General features: G+C 40.2%; 1 long non-coding RNA gene across 1 annotated transcript; it reads right to left on the bottom strand.

The window, feature by feature from the left end:
• Window positions 1–1,784: 1,784 nt before the first annotated feature.
• On the bottom strand, window positions 1,785–12,807 carry LOC129348153 (uncharacterized). The gene is made up of 5 exons (XR_008600626.1): window positions 12,309–12,807; window positions 11,523–11,681; window positions 7,703–10,589; window positions 4,487–4,602; window positions 1,785–2,187 (listed from the first exon to the last, which is right to left on the bottom strand). It is a non-coding gene; the product is annotated as an uncharacterized LOC129348153 (long non-coding RNA).
• Between the last annotated feature and the right edge of the window lie 1,484 nt (window positions 12,808–14,291).

Below are 14,291 nucleotides of genomic sequence, written 5' to 3'. Positions count from 1 at the left end.
CACAAACCATAAAATCTGCACTGACATTCTTGCACTGCACATCTCTGCACTTTTAAACTTTATTTTTATTTTTTCTGTTAAGCCACTTTACCCTCATCTGTCACCCTTGTATATATTGTAAATATTATTACTATTGTTCTATTATTATTTTATTCTTATCACTATGTCTACTGTTACATAAGCTGCTGTAACAATGTAAATTTCCCCTGGAGTGGGGAGAAATAAAGAACTTTATCTTATCTTATCTCTTATCTTATCTTACACTTTGGCTGCATGACAACCTCTTGCAACCATCATTACAACAAACTCCACCAAGGACCTTGTGTGACAGATAGCTCACACAGAGGGTGTGTGTCTGTCATGTGGATGGTCATGGTTCGAATCCCTGCTGGGAACCTTGTGGAGGGTGATAGTGGAGTGGAAAGGTTGTGGTGTGGTGTGGTGTGGAGTGGAGTGTGACTGGACTGGATCTGGGAAAAAGGAAAACCAGGAGATTTACCCATAAGCAAGGCAACGAAGGCAACGAAGGCAACGAAGGCAACGAAGGCAACGAAGGCAACGAAGGCAACGAAGGCAACGAAGGCAACGAAGGCAACGAAGGCAACGAAGGCAACGAAGGCAACGAAGGCAACGAAGGCAACGAAGGCAACGAAGGCAACGAAGGCAACGAAGGCAACGAAGGCAACGAAGGCAACGAAGGCAACGAAGGCAACGAAGGCAACGAAGGCAACGAAGGCAACGAAGGCAACGAAGGCAACGAAGGCAACGAAGGCAACGAAGGCAACGAAGGCAACGAAGGCAACGAAGGCAACGAAGGCAACGAAGGCAACGAAGGCAACGAAGGCAACGAAGGCAACGAAGGCAACGAAGGCAACGAAGGCAACGAAGGCAACGAAGGCAACGAAGGCAACGAAGGCAGATTTTGCCCTTTTCTTCTATTCGTCAAGGCGGTGACATCAACACTGAAAGAAAAAAAAACAATCCACAAAATCAAAAAAAGAAGATAATCTACCTACAACTTTTAAAGAACACGCTAAAAAACACAATACTAAAAAGTCACACTCTTCTCCTCATCACTCATTTTTACATTTTAACACAATTTCAAAGCCACACAAATCACATTCTTCATGTCAAATCACTTCTCTTCACTACAAATGGGAGAGAACAGCAAACAAATAAAATACAACTTATGGCTTAAATATCTTCAAAATCTCTTTGCTATTCCTCTACATTCAAATTCCTCAACACCACTCAACAATCACCTGCAGGATCTCTTACTTCTTTCTTAGCTCTGACAAAACATCTTCAAGACTCTGAGAAGACAACTCATTTTCAACACATTTGCTGCTTTGTCTAAGTGTCCACACACATCTCCAGTCATCCACAGGCCTCACCACTGATCAGCTGCACAAACTTACATGTTAAACTTCTCCAAAGATAAAATACAGGCCCTTCTGTCTGATCACAACTTTTACTGGTGGCTCATATTTCAAGTTCATTTCCTTGCAAAGTCTTTATTTTGGATTAAAGTGGGATCTGTGACCAGGCAGATCACTTGTTTATTCTTAGCATTTGGATTTCACTGACATTCCTGTCATGTAGAAAAATAGAAATATCTTTGCATTGATTCAGCTAAACTAACTGCAGACACTGAGAGGCGTAAAGTTCAACAAATGCTGTTTTTATTTACTTCACTGGTGACATCAGTAGATGCTTGCAGTGAAACCACCACTGCAAATATTTATGCATTTAAGTATTACAACTGAAAACTCCCTACAAACGTCCACTTCTAACACCACAAACATTGTCCAGAGGAAATGATATTAGCTGAACATAAAAACATGTAAAACAGCTCTGATGCTTTCATCCTGAGCTCCACTCAAACATTTCACTGTGCAGCAGCTCAGCAGTTTGTTTAAGAAAAGCATTTAGGTTCAATCTGTGAAGCCCAAAACCCACCAGCTTTGAAAAATGACACCATTTACCAGAGTCACAAACTGTAAAAACAGAAGGAATTGTTGGATTTTCTATGTGAATGTGTCGCCTCTCTTGTTAACTCACCCGGTTACGTCTCCATCCTGACGCTGCTCTGCTGGACCGGAGCTTCTGGACCAGCCGGGTGGACCTTCCTTCACAGATCTTCCCGGTGGGAGTGATTCTGAGTCGGCCTTGGTTGACTGCAAACTCCTTAAAATGGACACATGAGAGGAAATCGTGGACAAATCGATACAACAGCTTGTTCGGTTTGTCCTGTTCTTAAATGGGTAGAAAACTGCTGAGAGCTCTCAGTTCAATTCAATTTTCAATTCAATTTTATTTATATAGCGCCAATTACAGTCAAATTGTCTCGAGACGCTTTACAGAACCCATATGCCTGACCCCCAGAGCAAGCCAAAAGGCGACAGTGGCAAGGAAAACACCCTTTTAACAGGGAAAAAAACATCGAGCAGAACCCGGCTCTAATGTGGGGGGAACCATCGGCCTGCTGGCCGGGCGGGTTGAGAGGGACAGAAGAGGTAGAAAGGTAGAGATAGAGGGGTAGAGGTAGAGATAGAGGGGTAGAGATAGAGAGGTGGGGGGTGGGACACAAGGACCATAAAACACAGCCACACATCTGAAGCATCCAGCATCCAGCTCTGGGACCAGGGACACTCGGAGAAAGGACACAGAAAGAAACAGTGTGAATGTAATGCAATAATGGTATATGTAGTAAATACATAGGTAGTTAGAGAAGGGCTCAGTGCATCAAGAGAGGTTCCCCAGCAGTCTAGGCCTATAGCAGCATAACTAGGGGCAGAACTAAGGGACGTCAAGAGGGGAAGTCAGTTGTGCAAATGAAAACACAAGCATACCCCGTCAGGGTCCCCCAGTCAGCCCTAACTATAAGCCTTGTCGAAAAGGAAGGTTTTAAGCCTGGTCTTAAAAATAGAGAGGGTGTCCGCCTCCCGAACCCAAACTGGGAGCTGGTTCCACAGGAGAGGTGCCTGATAACTGAAGGCTCTGCCTCCCATTCTACTTTTAGAGATTCTAGGAACAACAAGTAAGCCTGCAGTCTGAGAGCGAAGAGTTCTGCTAGGATAATATGGTACTATCAGGTCTTTAAGATATGATGGAGATTGGTTGTTAAGAGCTTTATATGTCAGAAGAAGGATTTTGAATTCTATTCTAGATTTAACAGGAAGCCAATGAAGAGAATCCAATATAGGAGAAATATGATCTCTCTTGCTAACTCCCGTCAGTACTCTGGCTGCAGCATTTTGGATCAGCTGTAGATGTTTCAGAGAGCTATTGGGACAACCTGATAATAAGGAATTACAGTAGTCAAGCCTAGAAGTAACAAATGCATGGACTAGTTTTTCTGCATCACTCTGAGACAGGATGTTCCTGATTTTCACAATATTTCTCAGGTGGAAAAAGGAAGTCCTACAGATTTGTTTTATGTGCGAGTTAAAGGACATGTCCTGGTCAAAGATAACACCGAGGTTCCTCACAGTAGTACTGGAGGCCAATGTAATGCCATCCAGAGTAGCTATATGCTTTGAAAGCAATTCTCTAAGATGTTTGGGGCCAAATACAATGACTTCAGTCTTGTCTGAATTTAGTAGTAAGAAATTATAGGTCATCCAGGTCTTTATGTCCTTAAGACAATCTTGCAGTCTAGCTAGCTGATTAGTTTCATTTGGCTTCATAGATAAATACAATTGAGTGTCGTCAGTATAACAATGGAAATTAATACAGTGCTTCCTAATAATGTTGCCTAAGGGAAGCATGTATAATGTGAACAGTATTGGTCCTAAGACAGAACCCTGAGGAACTCCATGATTAACCCTAGTATGCTCAGAAGAGTCATTGTTGACATGCACAAACTGGAACCTGTCTGATAAGTAGGATTTAAACCAGTCCAGTGCTGTCCCTTTAATGCCAATAGAATGTTCTAGTCGCTGTAATAAAAGTTTGTGGTCGATTGTATCGAATGCTGCACTAAGGTCCAATAAAATAAGTATAGAGACCAGTCCATTATCTGACGCTATGAGAAGGTCATTAGTAACTTTCACCAGAGCTGTTTCTGTGCTATGATGCACTCTGAAGCCTGACTGAAACTCTTCAAACAAGCTATTCCTTTGTAAATGTTCACATAATTGATTTGCAGCTGTTCTTTCCAGAATTTTGGAGAGAAATGGGAGGTTGGAAACTGGTCTATAGTTGGCTAAAACATCTGGATCTAGAGTGGGCTTTTTAAGTAAAGGTTTGATTACAGCAACCTTAAAAGCCTGTGGTACATAACCTGTTACTAGAGAGAGATTAATCAGATCTAACATTGAGGAATCAGCTCTGACAGAGTGTTGCTCTGACTCCATGTGTGACTGAGGCTGGAGTGAACAGAGCTGCTGCTGCTCAGATGCAGCTTCTTATTAGCACAACAACAGACGCTGCGTTCACTACGTCTGTGGGTGTGGAGCTGATAAAGAGGATCTTCACCACTGACCTGAGCTGCTGCCACACGGTGAGACGTCCAACAGAGTCACTGAGCAGCTGATGATGAAGAAGATGAAGGCTTCAGGAGGAGGTGGAGGAGGAGAAGCTGCAGGGCCACATGAGACACTGAAGAGACAAACCAGAAATGATTCACACACTAGACATGAAGAAAAGAAAACATCAGAGAGTGTAAAATACAAGAATGAGTCCTGAACATCACAGGCGTAACCCGTAGAGCTACATGACCACACATGTTCTGGTCTTGAAAACGTGTATTAATCCAATAGAAAGTCTAGGGGTAGGGTTAGGGTTGGAGAGGAAGGTCCTTACAGTTGTAATGAAAAAAATAGGGTAATTAATATTACACATAAATATTTTTAATGTTAATACTAAGCAGCCGAATATTCTGAGAAATTAATCCGTGGTTTTTCCTTCAGCCGTTGTAGATCTAGATAACCTAAAGGTACAGTGCAACCACAACGGCTGAAGGAAAAACCCCAACTTTATTCTAAGAATTTTTTGGCTAGTGTGACTTAATATTAAATTATGAAAAAATGTATAATTTTATATCCATGTTTTTGGTACATTGCTACTGTCAGGACCTTCCTCTGTAACCCGAACCCTACCCCTAGACTTTCTATTGGATTGATACACCTTTGCTGACAGCCAACATGCGTGATCATATAGCTCTGCGGGTTAAGCCACTGACGCATGTAGTTGGTCCTCAATGCTGAGGCCCTGGTTCGATTCCCGCTCGCAACCCTGTGCTATATTAGTTGTTCTCATTCTTATTTCTACCCCATTGTCTGGCTGTCTCTCACTACACCTATCCATCAATTAACTGCAAAAGACTACAACACTTATTTACAAATTTCCTGTTTATTTATTAAATACAATTCTTTAATTTCTTACATCTTTTTTCCCCCCATACTTTATAAAAGTTTAATTGTCTTAACTTTTTCCCATTTATTTAATTGCTTCTTTTTTATGTATTTTCTTTCTTTAATCTTCTTCTTCTTTCTAGAATTTAACACCAACCTTCAATTTTGGGTCATTTTTAGACATTTTGAAAAGCTATCAACTCAAACAGGGTAACACCGACAGATATGAAATTCAGCCAGGATGTACTCCAGGCATGGGTGATCAAAAGTTATCAAAATGCTCCACAAAAGTCTGAGGGCGTGGCCATGGCAGGCTCCCAAACTTTGATGCTTCGACATGACACATCAACTGCTGTGTAACTGCCCTAAACATACTCTAATCTGCCTCAAACTTTACATGTATGATCAGAGTCCCGCCCTGATGACATTCACATGCTGAAATACAGCCACAGTCATAACGCCACCTGGTAGATAGAAGGTAAAGCTCTATAACTAGCCTGGACATGGTCCGATCTGCCTGAAATGTTATATGTGTCATCAGAGTGCGGACGTGATCACATCCATAGGCCAATATACACTCTCGGTCGCAGCGCCACCTGGTGGACGTGCGTGGATTCGACGACGAGCATGGATGCGAGGACCCGTCCAACGCTGCTTGCAGCTTTAATTAGGGTCCGAGCACCGACGGTGCGGAGGACCCTATTGAAATGCAAGGAATTATTTATTATTATTATTATTATTATTATTATTATTAGGGTCCGAGCACCAACGGTGCGAAGACCCTATTGGAATGCAAGGAATTCTTCTTCTTCTTATTATTATTATTATTATTATTATTATTATTATTCACTCTTCTCCCGTCTTTTGAATTGCCTTTTTGGCGGCCTTATCATACCCCAAAACGCGTGAAACTTGGCATGCTCATCAGGACTGGCGAAAAATTTGATATTTTATGGGAGTTGCGCATGTGTGTGGCAAAATGGCTCCATAGCGCCCCCTGGAAAATTGAAAATTTGGTCATTAGGTCAACTTGCACGATGTTTCATGTACAGCTACAAAATTTTGCATGCCTATTCAGCACATCAGGAAACCCAAAAAAGTCAATCATGACCACGTCCTAACCCCAACAGGAAGTCGGCCATCTTGAATTAGCTGTAAATTTTTCAAAATTAATAACTCATCGGGGATAAGTCCGAGAGACGTCAAATTTGGCCAATATATGCAAACACGCGACCTGATGAAAAGTTATCAAAATGTTCATCTCATTTCAAAGGGCGTGGCCATGGCGACTCCCAAAAAAATGGATCCTTCGCCATGAAACAGGAAGTGGTGTCTAACTCAGCTGTACATGCTCCAATCTGCCTGAAATTTTGCATGTGTGATCAATGTCCAGCTCTGACGATATCCATGTGGTTATATACATTCACAGTCATAGCGCCACCTTGTGGTAACAGGAAATTGACATTTTTCACACTTTGATGTACTATTCTTAGGACGTTGATCAGATTCACCTCAAATTTGGTGACATAAGCCAGAACACATTGATAATGATTCCCAGAGAAAATGGTGGCTCGTCATTAAAGGGCGTGTCTGTGGCGGTGCGGCGAATTTCGATTTCTCACCATGAAAATTGAATTATTAATATCTCAGCTGGAAATCGTCCAATCTGGACCAAACTTGATATGGTGGACACCAGTCCGGGTCTGAACACATCCACACTCATAAATTTAGAAATACTCATAGCGCCACCTATTGGCAACAGGAAGTAATTGTCATTACATTTGCACCTACCATTGCCGGAAACTTTGTCATATCATCTTTAAAATTGGTCAGCTGACTGGTTATGCCTAGACGATGCCACAGTGTGAAGATTTTGATGATTCATAAAACACTGTTGCCGTGGCAACGCATCGTTGCCGTAATAAACAAAGTACTTTTTGACAGGTTAAAAATGCTCAAATGCTTGCCAAAATTACCACACGTATCTGGACCGGCAACCCATTTCAGATTTTAGGGAAACTGCACATGTGTGTGGCAAAATGGCTCCATAGCGCCACCTGGAAATTTTCAAACAGTTACTACGGCCAGTACGTTTTAGCTAGAATCATGAAACTTGGTAGGCATATGTAACTCGTCAAGACACATAAAAATGTAATTGACACCCATGCCCAAAACCCAACAGGAAGTCGGCCATTTTGAATTATATGTCATATGTTTTGACAATTTTGGGTCATTTTTACACATTTTCAAAAGCTATAAACTCACATAGGGTAACACCGAGAGAGCTGAAATTTGGCCAGGATGTACTCCAGGCATGGGTGATCAAAAGTTATCAAAATGCTCACCTTAAGTCTGAGGGCGTGGCCATGGCGGCCTCGTGAATTTTGATGCTTCGCCATGAAACATCAACTGCTGTGTAACTGCCCTAAACATGCTCCGATCTGCCTCAGACTTTACAGGTGTGATCAGAGTCCAGTCCTGATCACATCCATAGGCCGACATAAACTCTGGGTCGCAGCGCCACCTGGTGGATGGAAGGAAATGCTCTATAACTAGCCTGGACATGGTCCGATCTGCCTGAAATTTTACGTGTGATCAGAGTCTGACCCTGATCACATCCACAGGCCAATATACACTCTCGGTCGCAGCGCCACCTGGTGGATGGACAGGAAAAGCTCTATAAGTAGCCTGAACGTGCTCCAATCTGCCTGAAATTTTACACGTGTGATCAGAGTCCGGCCCTCATCGCATCCGTAGGCCAACATGCACTCTCGGTCGCAGCGCCGCCTGGTGGACGTGCGCGGATTCGCCGACCAGCAAGGATGCGAGGACCCGTCCAACGCTGCTTGCAGCTTTAATTAGAAAATTACATCTTAAAGACAATAAAACTTCAAATAGGATTCACACAGAAAATACAATGACGCATTTAAAAAAAAAATTAGACATTAAAAGGTGGTAAAACATTTAAAAAGAAAAACCTTAAAGATTTAATCGAAACATTAAATATTGGGAAAGAAAAAGAAACTCAAACAAGCCAATAAAACATTTGAAAAAACAAATAAACATTAAAAAGACAAAATATTTGGAAATCAAATCAGACATTAGAAAAGAATAAAAGGTGAGAAAAGAGCAAAACTAAACGTTTAAGAAGAATCAAACTAAAGACAAAACATTTCAAAAGACACCAGTTAGACTTTAGAAGATCAAATTAAACAGAAGAGACAATAAAACGATCAAAAAGAGCAAAAACAGATAAAGATCTTAAAGTGTTTTCTAGTCTGAAATGAAAACATCAAGTTGTTTCTTCAAACATTTCCTCTTTCTATGTTTTTGGTTTGATTGTGGACAGATTTACTAAGAACTCATTTCAGAAAACTGATTTCCAGATAAAGTCTACTAGTAGTTGAAGGCATCGATCAAACTAATGTTACCTTCTGATCTCCACAAACTTTACTGTTCAGTGAAGAGAATCAAAGTTTGTTGAGGATTTCTAAAAAACCCACAGGTGAAGGTCTGAGAAGAACTCAGATGGATGGTCTAAATGTGAAATCAAGACTCATGGTCACAAGTTTTAAGGCTTCTGTTAACCAGAAAGTTCAAACTAACAGAGAAGTACTGAGAAACTTTTAAAATTTCAGTCCTCAGACTGTCTGAAAGTTCAAACTAACAGAGAACTACTCAAGAACTTTTAAGATTTCAGTCCTCAGACTGTCTGAAGGTTCAAACTAAGAGAAGTACTCAGGAACTTAGAAGATATCAGTCCTTGGACTGTCTGGAAGTTAAATCTAACAGAGAACTACTGTGGGACTTAGAAAATTTCAGCCCTCAGACTGTGTGAAAGCTCAGGTCCTGAGGACTCGGGAGGTCTGGAGGCTTTGAAAGTCTTGGAACTGAGGGTTCAACCCTCCAGCACAAAGGCTGAAGTCCAACCTCCTGAGAAAAACGGTCGAGTCGAGACTCAAGTTAAAAAAAAAAAACTCGAAAATGGCAAAAAAAAATTTATGATAAATGTGCAAAAAAAAGAAGCATTAGTACCTGAGCAAGTAGCTCAGGGGGTAAGAAGAGAGACTACCAAGTGGAAGGTAGTAGGTTCAAGACCCACCACTGGCATTTTTCTTTGTTTGTCTTTGTCAGGCTTTTGATAAAATTTAAGAAGTGTCTGGTCTTGAACCAGCGACCTGCAGCTCCACAGGCAAATCCTTAACTCACTGAGCTACAGATCGGACGAAAAGAAGTAATTTCGTCGTCCCTTTGGCATCGTAGTTAATAAAGTGACCACATGGGTGGACCCAAGGCGGAGTCTGGGTGGAGTCAGGGCAGAGAGTAGGCGGGGAGGTGGGTGGCGGCCTCCCCCCTCTACTCCACCACCACCCACCACACCTTCCCCCGCCGACGAGTTCTTCGAGTCTCCACGAGTTCTTCGAGTCTCCATGGGTTTTCCCGAGTTTCTGGAGTTTCCACCAGGTCCGAGGCAGAACAAGCTGTCATGAAGAGGTGTTGAAGTCAGTCAGGATGGACTGACTTTTTATAGCGACTAGATGGAAGACCACTCGAAGAGCAGGTCTTTAACCACCATCCATAAAATCCATGGAGTCGGCTCCAGAGAAATGAACGGAGGTCAACGTTTATCAACCTTAACAGATGTTAAGTTAAAGGAGTTTTATTCATGACGTATAACCAATCAAATCACTCCAGAAGACAGAGCGACCACAGGTAGATAAAGGTTCAGAGCCAAAGTAGCGCCATTTTTAAATTTATTTATTACCGTAAATCAGTAGAAAATACTGATAATCAGTAAATCAGTCAGCCCACAATTACTCCAATTCTACAATGTATGTCTCTTTGCTTTGACTTGTTATTTGTACAATATACGATGTATATGATGGTGTTTTTTCTTACCAAAGGCTATACTATGATGTTTTCTCAGAGACATACGATGCTAATCTGTTTGTTCTGGCCCTGCACTCCTCCTCTGTTGTTTTCTGGATTGTACTCAGCTTCATGTCTTCGTCCACCCGGCCTCCGTTGACTCGTCCTGCCTGCCGTCTCTGGAGCTGAAGCTGGATTGGAACAGACCAAAGTACAGTCCAATCACGATGCCAGCTGCCTCTCAAAAGGCTCCTTCATCTGGCAGGTGGCAGCACTTCTTCTGAGGGGAAGCTGAGCTGGCCCGGCAGAACTTTGGAGATGTGTTCCAGTGGTTGGTGGATGTGTAGGGAGATAGAGAGGGACCTTTGAATTGTTCAGAAAGGAAAACAGGGAACCCATTGGTAGCTTTAGTTTAGGGTGCTACTGCGGTGTGTTTTTGGGTTTTAAGAGGTGAACAGGAAGAGTTTTTTTTCGTATTGATTATCTTTTACTTTGTTCCTGGTTGGAATGCCCATCAATGTCAACATGAAGTTCACTTTTAGTTCTGTTGATTTATTTTTATTTTACTAACACCCATTTGTTTTAACCCCCTCACATGTTGTGTTGTTGTAAACTTACTCTTTCAAATAAATTCTCATCTAACCCTCTGGAAACCAGTGTTTGGACTGTTTTTGTGTTGCTCCTCACCTACTGACAGCTGTGGACTAAAGGCTATACTCTGACGTTTTTAGAGCGACATGCTATACTATGATGTTTGTTGGGCGACACGCTATACTATAGGTTTTTTTAACTGACATATTACTGTGACGTTTTTTTTGTTTTTGTTTTTTTGTTTTTTTTTAGCAACATATAAGAATTCGAACAGTTTAAAAAGTTACTATACTTTTACTTGTGCAATTAAATATTATTCTATGGCATTTTTTAGATGACATATTATACTCTGATGTTTTCTTGAATTACATACTATTTTGACAATATACTGCACTATGACATTTTTTGAACCACATATACATGACAATTTTAGGCAACATCCTATCATTTTGCGCTTTTTGAACCACATAATAATCTATGTTTTGTTTTTTTTCTTGCCAACATGCTGTACTATGAACTACAGGCCATACTATGTTATTCTTGAGTACAGCATACTATACTTTGACATTTTCTGAACTACATCCTATACTATGGCGTTATACACAGAGTGCTTTGGTTACATGTTGATTTATAATCTAGAATTTTTCTGTTTTGTTTTTTGACAGGATTACCACAGACCTGACTGTGAACACCATTGACACCCACCTGAGGGAGACGCTGCCTAAGATCTCAAGGCTGCTTGATCGTGGTCTTTCTGGCACGTACTCTTCCAAGATGAGCTGGGAAGTTTAACACTGATGGAATGACACCAGGTCTAAGCCGACAAACTTCCAATTCCTCCTCAACCCATAGTCTCTGGGAAACCTACATGGAGTAAGAAAAGTAGACAGAGAAGTAATTAAGTCTGTACACAACATATTAAAAAGAAATCATGCTAATAAATTAAGTACAAAGAACCGAATTTGCCAATATATTGGAGACCAGAGCTATTTAATTTGATAAGTATTACCTTGTTTAGTAACATTTCAATTATTTGAGAGCAGTCCTAAAGAACTGCCTGTAATCTGAATCATAAAATGGGTTTGGGGGAAGAACATAGATGGTAATCTGGATATACATGAGTTAGGCTTTATAACTACTATTGGTAGTATTGGTGGTAGTAATAGCAATCTGACTACTACTAGTAGTAGTGATAGTACACTACTGCTGCTGATACTGGCACTGCTACTACAACTTGTAATACTATTACAAATGCTGATACTACTTCTACGACTCTAACAGCTGTTTATACGACTACTGCTGCTTGTACTTTTAGTATTACTACTACTGCTTGTACAACTATACTACAGCTACTATTAATCGTCTGGTATTTGGTTGTCAAGCTGCTAGCTCGCCTTAGCGTTTTGCTAGTGGCTAACTAGTTAGCTGTCATAGACTGGAAGCTCTCAACAAGATTTCATAATGAAAAAAAGAGCCAAAAACTATTCTTACCTATGAAAAGTCATTCCAAGTTTCCTTGTCTCAATCGTACGACGTAGTGTGTAATTGTATGCAGCACAGTGAGCTGGCATATTTGTTGTTTCCGTTTTCACGCTGTCTACATCAACGGAATGCACTGAAACTTTGCCCCCACTAGCTTAGCCTCGCTGTAGCACACAGCTCAAAGGGGCGTGTCCTATCTACTCATTCATATCTATGAGAACAGCGGTGGCTGCACATAAGGACGCCTGACGTTGATTAGCTGCGTAAATACCATTATATACAGTCTATGGTAAATACGTATGTGAATCGCATCATTGGCTGCAGCAGCCAGTCACCGGTCACTCACTGACTCACACTGAAAAATAGCACAGAATGAATTGTTAGTGTTTATTTTATTTACAATTTAGGTTTGATTTTCTTTTTGTGCGCAGCGCAGATTTTCTGTGCGCGGAGACCGTGTCAGCAGTGCGCAATTGCGCACGGGCGCAGCTGAGAGGGAACAGTGATATATATATATATATATATATATATATATATATATATATATATATATATATATATATATATATATATATATATATATATATATATATATATATATATATACATACATATATCCATCCATTATCTATACACCGCTTAATCCTCACTAGGGTCGCGGGGGGGCTGGAGCCTATCCCAGCTGACTCCGGCGAAGGCAGGGGACACCCTAGACAGGTCGCTACTCTGTCGCAGGGCCACATACAAAGACACACAAGCACTCTCACATTCACACCTACGGGCAATTTAGAATGATCAATTAACCTCAGCATATTTTTGGACTGTGGGAGGAAGCCGGAGTACCCGGAGAAAACCCACGCATGCACAGGGAGAACATGCAAACTCCATGCAGAAAGATCCCGGGAAAGCCGGGACGCGAACCAGGGATCTTCTAGCTGCAAGGCGAAAGTGCTAACCACTACACCACTGTGCAGCCCTATATATATATATATATATATATATATATATATATATATATATATATATATATATATATATATATATATATATATATATATATATATATATATATATATGTGTGTATATATATATATATATATGTGTGTATATATATATATATATATATATACCCATATATACATACATACATACATACATACATACATACATACATACATACAGCAGGGATGTCAAACATGTGGCCTGTGGGCCAAAACTGGCCCGAGGAACGACTTTGTAAAGTGTAAAAATTACAGAGAAGACATTAACTGCGATCTATAAATTTGTAAAACGATAAATTTAAAATAATTTCTAGACCATGAACAAGTTGTTTTGATGATTAAGTAAAATACTAAATCGTTCATTGTTTTGTGTCTCATTTTTGTAATATTTTGTTTTTGTTGATTTTTGTCTTTTTTTGACTGACTTTGGCATTTTGTTTTTTTTTTGTCTCGCTTGTTTTTTCTTGTTTTCATTTTGTCTCATTTTTGTAATATTTTGTCTAACTTTTATTGTCACATTTTTGTTGTTTCGTGTTTCCTTGTCTCGTTTGTGTTTTTTGTCTGATTTCTGTCACTTTGTTTTGCTTTGTTCATCTTTTTGTCATTTTGTGTTTTTGTCTCGCTTGTGTCGTCTGTCCATTTTTTTGTCGTTTTGTCATTTTTTTGTCTCATTTTTGTCATTTGTCCATTTTTTTCCCTTTATAACTGTTTTGTCAAATTTTATGTCTTTTTTTGTTTCATGTCATTTTGTCTTTTGTAATATTTTTTCGTCTTTTTTTGTCTGAATTTTGTCGTAAATACTACATCATTCAGTTCCAGATACCTGTGACTAAATATTTTGTGCCTTTCTAGACACTCTGTGATCTGTAAGTTGTAAAGTGTAAATGAAGGAATATATTAAACTTTTTCAGACTAGTCAAATGTTTAAATTAATGCAACAATTACTAGTACAAGTGACTTTAATGTTTATAATCCATGTCAAATAATGCAT

The sequence above is a fragment of the Amphiprion ocellaris genome, chromosome 23 (assembly GCF_022539595.1).
Source record: "Amphiprion ocellaris isolate individual 3 ecotype Okinawa chromosome 23, ASM2253959v1, whole genome shotgun sequence".
In the NCBI taxonomy this organism is placed as follows: Eukaryota; Metazoa; Chordata; class Actinopteri; family Pomacentridae; genus Amphiprion; species Amphiprion ocellaris.
The sequence above is the reverse complement of the archived record's forward strand: the minus strand, read 5'-3'. Positions and strand labels throughout refer to the sequence as shown.